We start from the raw sequence: 12492 nt of genomic DNA on the forward strand, positions 1-12492 counted from the left end.
TGGGACCACTCACCACACAACCCTGTTTGTCTGCCTAGGACTCAGCTGAAAGGCTGCCTCCTCTGAGAAGCCAGCCCAGATGGCTCTACCTCAAGGTGACTCAGTTACCATTTGTCACACTGGCCTGTTCAACTCCTTCATGGCTCATCTACAATCTTGTTCACTCATTCTTCATTTGTTCATTGTCTGTCTTCCCTGTTAGGATATAATGATCATTTAAGATGGCTTTGAAATAAGTGAAAAGAAATGAGATGAGGAAGGTAGCCAGAGGGCAGGCGGGGAATGCCCCAGTAACCGTAGACACCCAGTTATAGAGAAACAAAGAATCAAAAGTTTAGAGCAAGAGGGTGACCTGATAAAATGGATACTTTCTAACAAGGTTCCTGAGGCAAAGGCACTGGTGTAGAGCCCCTGGGGAGGAAGAGAAAGGGAGAATTGGAGATGGTGAGAACAGGGACTCCTGAGGGGAGCAGTGATGGTCTGGGTGTGAGTGGTCTGGGGGAAGGATCAGTAGTGATGAGGGTGCAGGTTGCTCAAGGCTGAGATGGCCAGACCTTGTGACTTCTCAACAGAATATGGATATTTAGATATTCTATGTAGAATGACAACACTTTTTCATTGTTGGCAACTAATAAAAATGTTTAAACTATGTTCGGAGTCAGCTGTGGCCAGAGCCCCAATGAATAGCCTCTGTGCCAAGCACAACATAATTATGATTTCACAGGCGTAATTGTAGCTGCACTTGAATGCCTGGAATCCAGGTTATTGGTTGCTGTTCTGAATGGCTTGTGTGTGCAAACCATGATACAGCACTCTGGAGACGGGCTCAGGGAGTGGGAGGGGGAGGAGCAGGAGGGACCAGTGAGCCCCGGGTGGGGCAGGGGAACAGAGGCCAGCTCTCTGCCCTCACTGGGAGGCACTGGAGTTCTCAGGTCCTCCTGGTTCAGGAGGAGGAGTCAGACTGCAGCCCTGCCACTTCCTCACTCCAGCTCCTCCCTGCAGTGGGATTATCAATCTCTTCTTAGAACTGCTGGGTGAAGAAAACAAGAACACGTCATTTCTTATGTTTCTCCTCTTGTCTGAGGAGGCGTATCCCAAAAAATATTGCCAACAGCAGTGTCAAAGAGTTTACTGCCCATATTTTCTTCTAGGAGTTTTATGGTTTCAGGTCTTACATTCAAGTCTTCAATTCATTTTGAGTTTATTTTTGTACGTGGTATAAGAAAGTGGTCCAATTTTACATTTTTGCATGTAGCGCTCCAGTTTTCCCAACATTATTTATTGAAGACTTTTCCCCATTGTGTATTTTTGTCTCCTTTGTCATAAATTCAATTGATCATGTAAGCATGGATTTATAACTGCGCTCTTTATTCTTTTCCATTGACCTGTATGTCTGTATTTGTTTTTGTACCAGTACCATGCTGTTTTGAGTACTATAGGCTTGTAGTACAGTTTGAAATCAGGGAGAGTGAAGTCTCCAACTTTAACTTCATTTGCTTCTGCTCTGGTCTCTGTTACTTCCCTCTACTAACTTTTGACTTTGTTCCTCTTTTTTTAGTTACTTTTGGTATAAGGTTAGATTATTTGAGATTTTTTTGTTTGTTTCTTGAGAGCCTATATTGCTATAAACTTCCATCTTAGAATGGCTTTAGAATGGCTTTGCTATATCTCATAGATTTTGCAATGCTGTTTCTATTTTTGTTTGTCTCAAAGTATTTTTTTGATTTCCTCTTAGATTTCTTCATTAACCCATTGGTTTTTTGGCATCACATTGTTCGGCCTCCACATGTGTTCTTTCCAGTTTTCTGCTTATAGTTGATTTCTAACTTCACACCATTGTGGTCAGAAAAGATGCTTGATATGATTCTACTTTTCCCAAATTTATTGACTTGTTTTGTGACCTATAACATGTGATCTAGCCTGGAGAATGTTTGCATGCACTTATGAAGGGCGTGTGCTCCGGTGTTTGGGGATGGGACGTTCTGTCCATGTCTGTGAAGTCTTCCTAGTCCTCTGTGTCACTTACAGCCAGTGTTCCCCAGTTGACTTGGGCCGATCTATCCATTGACGGGGTGTCAGTGGGGAGTTTAAGTCCATACTGTGATCACGTTGCAGCCACTTACTTCCTTTACACCTGTTAATATCTGCTTTACACCTGTTAATATGTGCTCCTACACGGGTGCACATGGTTACAGGTGTCAGACCCTCTCATTAGAGGGACCCTGCATCATCAGGTCACACCCTGTGTGTCATCACAGTCTTTGTTTCCATGTCCATTTGGCCTAAGTATTGCTCCCCAGCTTATTTTTCTCCGTTTTCATTTGCATGGAATATCTTTTCCCATCTATTCACTTTCAGTCGATCTGTGCTTTTAGATCTGAGATGGGTCTCTTGCAGGCAGTGTGTGTGTGTGTGTGTGGCTTGTCTTTTTATCAGCCACCCTATGTCTTTTGAAGGGAGAACTTAGTCCATTGACATTTAAGGTGATTATTGACAGGCATGTACTTACTGCCATTTTCATCGTTTTCATACTAGCTTTATGTGTTTAGTCTACTACCTTTACTGGTGAGATTTTTTTCTTTCATATATTATCTTATTTCTAGTTTTGGCCTTTTTCTTTTCTGCTTAAAGGGTTCCTGTTAGTATTTCTTGAGGGCGGTTTAGTGGTGATGAACCCCTTCAGTTAAGCTGCCCCTCTGAAAGAGGAGCACAAAGGTCACACGAGCGGGAACCAGGCAACCTGGGCTTCAGTCGCGGCTCTGCTGCCTCCTGGCCATGTGGCCTTGAGCATGACAAATCGTTCTTAGGGCCTCCGTCTCCTGGAGAGCACTTTGTCATCTGTGAAAGGCAGTGGCACCTATCCTGGTGTGCCAACGAACAGTCAAGTGGTCCAGGGCTTGTCCCATAACCTTTCAGAGCCGGCATTTCCTTATTTGCAAAAAGAAGATTAATAACACTATTTCCATGCAGGCAAAACATGGGCCCATTGCTGGGTCTCGGAGCCGCTGTACTGTATTACTGACAATACGCTGCTCACTCGAACGGTCCTGACATCTGCCCCATCCTAATCTCCCCTCCTCTCCGTGCTGCATAGCTGCTGACTTAAAATGACACAGTCAAGGAAACAGAGTTGTTGAGCTTTCTTCTCAAGTCCTGGGGGTCTGACAGTCTTTGGGGAAAACCCAAAAACTTTCTGTAAGGCCCTTCTCTAAGGCCTGCCATGTGCCGCCCCCCGGCCCCGAGCTTGTCAAGCTTAATATATGGGCCCTTTTTCATTCATGGCTTCACCTCTAACACCCCCAAGAAGAACGGGGAGCCCTGGGCAGCTGAAAGAGGAGTCAGGCTGGGAAACGTCTAAGCTAATGAAGGGTCCCAGAATACCCGGCACCAAAATGAACCAAAGGTCATCGAGAACCAACAGGTTCAGGAAAAGCTGTTAAATCAGGGCACAAAAGGAAATTCACATTTAAAAGGAAACTTCTCTTTATAAACATGTCTTCCTGACTGGTAGTAGGGAGAGGATGACTCTTAACTCTGCTCAGTGAAGAAAGTTCAGACTTAAATCTGCACTAACACACCCTACTAAACAATTCTCATTTACTTTGCGTTTCCCAGCTGCCTTCCCATAACTTTCTTCCCCCACAGAAGTCCCGAAGCCCGTTTTCCTGTGTTCAGACGGAGATGGTCTGTAAGCATCGTTCATCTGGCTGCCTCCTTGAGCCACATTTTTGTGTGTGTGTGAACTTCCAGTCACCTATAGGCACATGATTAAAACCGTTGTTTCCCCCTTTTTAAATTCATCTCCTATCAGTTTGACTCAGAAGCCCCAGCCAATGAACCTAAGATGTGTAGAGGGGAAGAACTGTCTTCCTTTCCTACAGCCACGTGCCAGCAGCGCCCAGGTAGCAGGGCAGAGGAGGGTGGTGCCCTCGTCTTCAGAATGCCCGGAAAGTTCCTCTCTCTAAGGAATCCCTGAGGTTGCTTCCTCTGATGGGCCATTTGGTGCTGGGGGGTGGTGTCTGCCATTTTTCCTCTTCCTAGCTCTGTCTGCAGCACTGTAGTTAGGGTGTTTGTAGAAGGGGAGAACAACCAGATGTCTGGCCCTGAATTCTCTGGGGAGGGTAACCCCCAACTTCCCCCAGAGAAAGGAGGCCAGGTGCTGCATGCGTCTCTAATGTGCTCCGTAGAATAACTGATCAACCCCCCATCCAATTGCCGGCATTTGACTTGGTCTTTGAAGCCATCGCTGGAGAAAGTAGCTCTAATTCTGTGTCTTTGTCATACATCATGTTCTGTATCATATTGTACTATGAGGAACAGGCAAGAGCCACATTAGCTCTGTTGCTTCTCACTGCTTTCCTCTTGGATCGTGTCCTAGCGTGGAGGGCACCACGGCATGTCACATAACCTCTGTGTGAGACTGAGTCTGCCTTCAAACTCAGGAACACAAGAAATCTCCTACAGTGAACAGTGCCCTGACTTCAGAGTGCAGTTGTCCCCACCTCACTGTCCACACAAAACCGAGGGCCTGAATAAGGTCATGTATATGTTCCACAAGGGGATTCCATTGCAAGACAATAAAAGGCAATGGCAGTTTGGACAGAATACCTCACTCTAACTAGCAGGCTGGCAGTGGAACAAAATCCAAACCAAAACAAATAAAAGCATCCCTCGGAAGGTACTTGAGACTGAATGTGAAAGGAGAGTAAGTCACGAGAAAAAGCTGGCTTCCTGAGTTCTGCAGCAGGCTGTCTGGTATGTTCTGACCTGAATGTTTCAGCTTCTTACTAGTTCAGAGAATTGTCTCTGCGGTCACTGAAATTGTTGGGCAGTCATTTTAAAATAAGGGTTTCATGTTAGGCTGTGGGTGTTTCTTCACAGGGGTGTCCAACCTGTGGCCCGCCGGCCACACACAGCCCAGGGTGGCTGTGAATCCGGCCGACACAAAATCGTAAATTTACTTAAAACATTTTTTTTTTGCTCATCAGTTTTCCTTAGTGTTTGTGTATTTAATGAGTGGCCAAGACAACTCTTCTTCTGGTGTGGCCCAGAGATGCCAAAAGGTCGGACGCCCTGCTTAGAATATTGGGCATTTTCTTCCAGGTCCCTATTTTAACACCCCTCTGATTTACAAAAATGCTTTCCTTAAAAAAAAAGTGTGGGTAGGTACCATCAAGGCTCCTTCTCTCAGACCCACACATTAATTTGGAGTTTGTAGTAATTCAGCCACTACTGAACTGATTTTCTTTAGTGAACTTACACTGGTCACACATGGCGTGAAAACCACTTGTGGGGGGTGAGGGGGTGCGTGTGTGAGTAGTGGGGGGGGGAGACGTTTAGCTTCTGAAAGGAAACCACCGTAGTCCACTTACGGACGCAAGTCATGAGTATGTCCTGAATGGAAAGGTGTTGTTTGCTCTGTCTTCGAAAATCGGCTCGTTGTAAACCCTGTCACATCGCAAACTGAGGAGCCAAAGAACACGGTGCCTTAAACCAGCTCCCTCTCCGAGGAGAACTTTCTTTACAGGAGTTGTGTCAGGCAGATCTGATGGCACCTTCTCCGCAGATTTTAGCGCACCCTCCGTATCATCCACTTAACTAACAAACTTGGAGGGGCGGGTGGTTGAAACTCTAGCGCATTTAATGGACGTCGTAACTCTAAGATGAATTCCCATTTTAGGAAGGCAGTGTTTTTGCTTACTGTGTCCTTTGGAACTGCAGGGACAACATAGTTAACTGTCTTTTATGTCACAGTTTGCACAAATACAGACCATCCCCTACCCCGACCCCACCCCCAGTGTGTCCCATCAGCTAAGGCGGGGGGTAACAAACTACAGCCCACTGGCCAGATCAGGACCATCTCTTGATTTTGTACGTAAAGTTTTACTGGAACCCAGCCATGCGTCTCTGTTTGCATACCGTCTGTGGCTGCCTTCCCTCCACAGCAGCAGAGCTGAGTGGTTGCGTCAGAGGCTATGTGGCCTGCAGAGCCTAGTTACTCTCCGGCTCTTGAACAGGAAAACTTTGCTGAATCCCGGTGTAGGTTACCGGGGATGCAGTCTGGCCGCCTGCAGACCACCATAGCCCACAGGCATGCCTGGTTGATGTTTTAAAAGTGAAGTAACAAGCAAACAAGCAGACAGACAGGCAGCTTGGCCCCTGAGGTTGGCACCTGGCCTGCTTCATCCATTGATCTCACTGCGGGGATCCTGTAGGCAATGGAATCCCACCCTGGTTAGCAGATCGGGAAGGATGTTGGCTTAGAAGTTGGGAGAGCAGGTTGTGGTCTTGGCTCTACGCTGAGCTTGCTGCGTGACCCGGACAAATCTACGCTACTCTCTGGCCTCAGTTTCCCCACTTCTGGGGCAGGGGGTTGGATTACCTGGCCTCTAATCAGCCTTTTCAACTCAAACATGCTGTAGTCTTGCCATCCCAAGTGCGGTCCCCAGACCCACAGCGTGAATGCCCAGAGCTGTTCAGAAATGCAGAGTCTCAGACCCAGCCCAGGCCACCACACCAGCACCCCCACTTCAACAAGCTCCCCTGGTGATTCCGATAAGCACTGCTTTTGAGAAACACTTCTCTAGGACACCATCTTCCTGGTGTGATGTGAATCGAAGATGCCTATCTCTGCCTTCTCAGTTGGAGGCCTTTGAGGATTTGAGTTCCTGAGTTGTTTTTACTCCTAGGGTGAGTTAGGTGAGATAGAAAACGTGAGCTCTCAGCGGCGTACTGTCTCCCCAGCCTTCCCTCAGGTACTCTCTCAAGACTCTGTAGGGCCTGTCATGAGTCTGAGGGTCAACAGAGCCACTCACAGTTCTTAACACACGCACGACAGGAATACAAGGCAGGCGAGACCGAGCCTGGAGATGGCGGGTAGACCTGTAGAGAAAGAGTATTGTGGGGGTGGAAAAATACCTTTCGTCCCACCTTTCCAAGTTCTTCAGGCTGGACTAATAATCAGATTACCAGGAGATAAATTAACAGGAGAATATGACAAAATGTATTTCGTAAGTACATATGGGGTTATGCAGGAATATGGCACCTGAGAACATACTGAGCAGCTGAGGCTTATATTCCATGCTGGGTGGAGGAGAGGGAGGCAGGGGTCTGGGAATTCAAAGAGAAAGCAGACATTTCACAGGTAGTTAAGAAAATGAAAACACGTGGTAAACAACTTCTTGTTTGGCCGCCCAGAAACAATGAGACGGCAGAGGGGAGTGTAACAGACAGACTTGCCTGGATCCTCCCTGTGTGCCTTCTCAGTTTACACACGCTAAGGGGAGTATGCTAAGATTTCCTTCCTGAAGTAGGTATTTCCTCTGAATCCCTGGAGGCAGGTAAAGGTGAAGGGAAAAAATACTCTGCTTGAGCTTGTTGGATTCTTTTTTTCAGCTTGAAATAATCTGTGTGCCAGGGGTAGCACAGTTCACAACTCTCTCTGTGTGTGTGTGTGTGTGGGTGTGTGTGTGTCAGGATGCTGAAATCTCTCTCAGTGGGCAGGCTGCATTTGAGCGTTTAGTAGAAGGTCTCAGAGATTAGAAATACGGAAAGGAAGCTTGCTGATGGACTTTAAAAACACACACAATTTTTTACACCACTGTTTCTAAGAGCAGAGGATGTTGCAACTGAGCCATCTCCTGTCACGGGCCACTGTCGGGCAATACAAACAACAATAATAATGATAAAAGCTGGTATTTATTGAATGAGCCCTATGTGCCAGGAGCTGTTCTAAATCTCCAAACATGCATAGACCCACTTAATGCTCAGAACAATCCTGTAAGGTAAATATTGTTACTGCCCCCATTTTATAATGGAAAAACCAGGGAACGAAGTAAAACGGTGTATCTGAGGTGACACAGTGGATTCAGGATTAGAATCAAGGTATCCGGCTCCAAAGCCCACGCTGTCCACGACGGTACGACACTGCTATGCAGATGGGATCTGTTTGGTGAGCAAGTGGAAAGGTCAGGGCAGCTAGAAGCCTATCTGCGAGTAGGTTGGGGGATGTCTCAGGAGGGAGCAAAAGCTGGGATTCTGCTGAAATGCAAGCAGGTCTGAGAGGATAATAGTCCTATTTCTTGTTCTCCTCTGATAGATTGTAACTCTTTAAGGACAAGGACCAGGTCTCCTTTGTCCACTGTTGCATTTCCAATGCCTCTCACGGTGCTTGGGAAGTAGTAGGTGCTGAGTAAATGCACAGTAAATGAATGAGTAAAAGAATACACTAGTGAGTGAGCGAGTTGCCTGTTGTTCAGAAGACAAACCACAGAGTCTGACATAGTATAGTCTGGTCAAGGCCAAATCGATCACAGAGTTGGTTGAAATTGAGCACCTGGAGGAATCAGCAAGGGCTTCCCAGAAGAGGTGGCAGAAGGGTGGCCTTTTAGGTGGGAACATGAGCCAAAAGCTCATCGTGTGTGAGCTCTGGCCCAAGCAATCACAGACAGCTCTCCTGCAGAGGGGGACCACACAGGCTATGCATTGAGCTGACAAACACCTTCCTACTTGGCCTGGGACTTTGGCCGGAGCATGTTCTTCCATCCAGCTTTGGCACCACATGGTCCCGCGTGTTGGCCAAGGATGCTGGCCTGTCCGCTCCTGCTCCCGCTGCCCTTATCAGCTGAAGATGAACTCCACAGAGCTCACTTGTCAACCGAAGCACAAGTCATTCCCTTGTAGGGCAAAGGCTGGCGATCTTTGCAACAATACTTCATAATTCATATTTTTGATTAAAAAGTGGAATCTGTGCCAGCAGCCTGCATAATCTAACATATCGGGATCATTTGCTGCTTGTGTCACTCTTCTATTTTAAAACTTTCCATATTTGAACTCATGGAAGGACATCCTTCACATTTATTAAACTTTTCCCATAAAAACAGTTCAGTTAGTCTCCATCATCTCCCATAGAGTTAAACAGAAAAGCTCACAATAAAAACCTTCAGACATTTTCTTTAGGGACTACCATTTTATTTAGGCCTTTAAAAACATTTATTTTTTTTCTTGCCATTAATTAAAAAAATATCAAGACAAATGAGATTTCTAGTGGCATGATAATTACTTCAAGATGAGCTTTGTGGTTTGGCTTCTATGCTTGCTCTCTGCTGCAGCTCCTCCCCGGCCTCTCAGGAGCCTCCGTTCCCCTGTCCTGGGACAGTCTTAGTCCCTCAGTTTCCTTGGGTTAGTTCTCTTCCACTTTCTCTGACTGCCGCTTTCCTGTGCTTTGCTCTTGTCTTTTACCCACCGCTCTTCTCTTTGGAGAACTAAGCCAGCTCCACTTTGGCCAGAAGGCTTTGCTTTGCCACCTCCAGCTCTAGCAAGGCCTCTCTTTTTCACAAGGGGTCTGTTTCGTGTGATTTGGATGTGGCTGTCTTTTCAAATCCTTTCTCCTACCCATCAGAAATTGGCTGGTTGGCACCATGATCAAGGCCAATCATAGTATCCCAGACATCTAGACACAGTAATTGGTCAAAAGCTAGGGCCAATCAGGGTCATCCTCAGAAAGCCCCAGATGGAGATACTTCCTTTTTACTGGGCTCACTGGCTCCAAGGCACAAGTGACCCTAATTGCTGCTGAGGCCACACCTTCTACCCTCTGGGTGAGCCTGCCTGAGGGTGAAGCTGATGTGGAGGAAAACGGAAGTGAGAGATGGAGAAAGGAAGCAGATTCTTAACTTCATAGTTTGAACTATTGAATCCAGTTGTTCTTGAAGCTGGCTCTTCTCTTGAACTTTCTGAATAGAATGTTAATTCTAGAATGTGGAGTCCTGATTTTTTTTGTGTGTGTGTGTGGGGGGGATGGTTAAACTGGTTTGAATTGGATTTCCTCACTTGGAATAAGAGAGGCCCAGATAATATTCCTTCTGTCTGCAAATTGAAATGCTTTCTGTTTTTAAAGAACCAACATTGTCCCAAACTCAGAACAAAGACATACTCCCTGTCTTTGCCTGCAGGCTTTATTATCACAGAAAGAGAACGATCTGCTCCAAACTGGTGGAAGCTGCCTGAACGTGATGGCAGCTGAGACCGTAGAGTGCGCACACTTCCTGCTCCAGCAGCATCCTCTGCAGTCTTGGCTTGTCAAAGGCAGAGACATGCAAGTGCCCAGTGCACATGCCATTGCACAGCCTTGACTTTCACGTAACTTTCTCATATTTGAAGCCAAACCCTTGGAGCCAAAGCTGATAACCCAGTGAGTCAAGTACTCATGTCACTATTATTTCCGTCTCTGTGGGACAGACTTGTTTAAAGACCCAAACAAAGTAGGGAGTGTAATGGCTTCAGAAAGGTGTGATTCACCCACGCTGAAATGTGAAACTTCCTGGGTATCAGACACATTGCTTTTGGCTGCGATTCAGAAGATCCTTGCTAATGAGAAACCACTTGATGAGGAAATACATTATACAATGTGGAAATGTATCACCCTGCATAAAGAATGAGGAAATAATTCTCACGCTACAAGAAGCGTAGGGGCGAGTTCACTGGCTCTTTGCCATCCCTGGGGACCTAAGCTCTCAGCCCCACAGTCCTCAGTTACTGGCTGGGTCTCGTGTCTCCTTGGGAGTCTAAGACGGCACCGGGAGTTTCAACTCAACATCACGCAGCTCAAGCAGAGGGCGACTCCTTGAGAACTGGCTGACTTGAAAGCTGGGCTAAAGAAAGTCCAAGATGAGCTGGGAACTCCTTATTGTGACAGAATGTAAAGTTGCATTTGAAGAATGGTGGGCACGTGTCCAAAGGTCATAGCCAGCTTGAAGGAGCTTTCTTTGGCCAAATTCCAAACAATCTGAATATCAAAATAAGTAATGGTAGTAAGAGATGATAAACAATTTTATAAAACAGAAATTTATCTATAACTCCAAACTGAAATAAATAAATGAATAAGTAAATAGAAGATAGAGTTTTTCTTTATATTAGAATGCTAAGTAATAAATATTGAAGGAGTGATTGAATTAGAGAAATCAACATTCGGTAGTTATAATAGTAACCCATTAATTCAGTCAAAAAACATCAATGTACACTACAACCAGTGGGTGGGATTTTTATGAGGAACAGAATATTAACATAGTCTCAAAGTACCTTCCCCAAAATGCTCTTTAAATACATAGAGGAAAAGAGAAACCTGACATTAGAAAAATCTAGCATGATCAACTGTTTAAAATTTATATCAGTACTAATGAAACAATTAAAAATCTCTGATTATCTGATAGAGTGCAACAAAAACACACCATATCCATGACTTTGCTGCCAAAAATGTGTAACCTGAATATTAATTATGAGAGAATGTCCAACAAACCCAATTTGATGGACATTCTGCTCAATCAGTGACCTTTAATATTCTAAGATGTCAAGATCATAAATGTCAAAGAAGGAATGAGGAGCACTTGCTAATTACAGAGACTGAAGAGGCCAGAGAACTATGTGAAACATATGGCCCTGGACGGGACTTTTCGCTATAAAAGTCCCCATTGGGACAACTGGTAAAGCCTGAGTTGTAGCTGAGGGTCAGCTGATAGAACGTTAGCTCCTGATTTTGATGGTCGTTGGTGGTCATGTAGGAGAGCGTTCTTGTTTGTAGGAATCACACACAAATATTCGGGAGTGACGGGGCACTGTGACAGCCACACCCTCAAATGGTTCAAGAAGAAAGTTCTTATAACATTTGGGAAGTTTAAAATTATATCAAAAGAAAAAGAAAGTAGGGCTACTTCCTCCAGAGCATCTCTTTTCGGCAATGAAGAAACGTTTTTTAGGCAGCCCCCCATTGAAGCAGCCCCCTTGGCCAGGATTGGGTCACATTTCCTTCCTCCAGCTGCAAACGAGGCTGGCAAGTGAGTATATGTAACGAGAAGTAGGCTTTTCCCACTGGGAAGAGGAAATGGGGTGGACAAGTGTCTGCTTCAGTCTGAAGTTTCTATACTTGCTGTAGGCCACTTGGGAATGCAGAGCCATCACCAGCACCAGGGAATCAACTGAGAGCCCCAGGCTGTTCTTTCATTTAGTCACTAGGCCGCAACTAAGGGTTGGAGAGGCAAAGAAGTTCATAGGGGAGCCTTTCACACAGCAATAGTTGCATCACAATAGAATCAGTGTGACGATCACTGTGAGCCTGGGGTATTGTGATGGTGGCACAGATGACACCCAGAGGGGAGGGTACAGCCAGGGAAATGTTCCTAGAGAATAAAAGTGATGGGAATAGTGACCACTTTTCTTGCTGATGGGCTGGGGCGGGGTGAATCATGTACCAGTTAACACTGTCATGCTTTAAAGCGTGTGTCTTTCCAGTTCTGGTACAGAGTCCCACTCTGCTGCGGTGGCCCCATGGAAGATGCAGTGACTGAGCACAGTGTGGGGAACTTGGGAGACGGGACCAGCCCGAGCAATGGCTCAGTAGGGAAGGCACGGGGCTCATACAGGGACTCGCCCGTCGTTCATCTACCTCCTGAAATGGGAGCAGGGAGCACGGGGGGCTGGGGCCAGGGAAATTAATAA

This window comes from Sturnira hondurensis, unplaced genomic scaffold, assembly GCF_014824575.4.
Source record: "Sturnira hondurensis isolate 20B ecotype Veracruz unplaced genomic scaffold, ASM1482457v3 Scaffold0008723, whole genome shotgun sequence".
NCBI lineage: Eukaryota > Metazoa > Chordata > Mammalia > Chiroptera > Phyllostomidae > Sturnira > Sturnira hondurensis.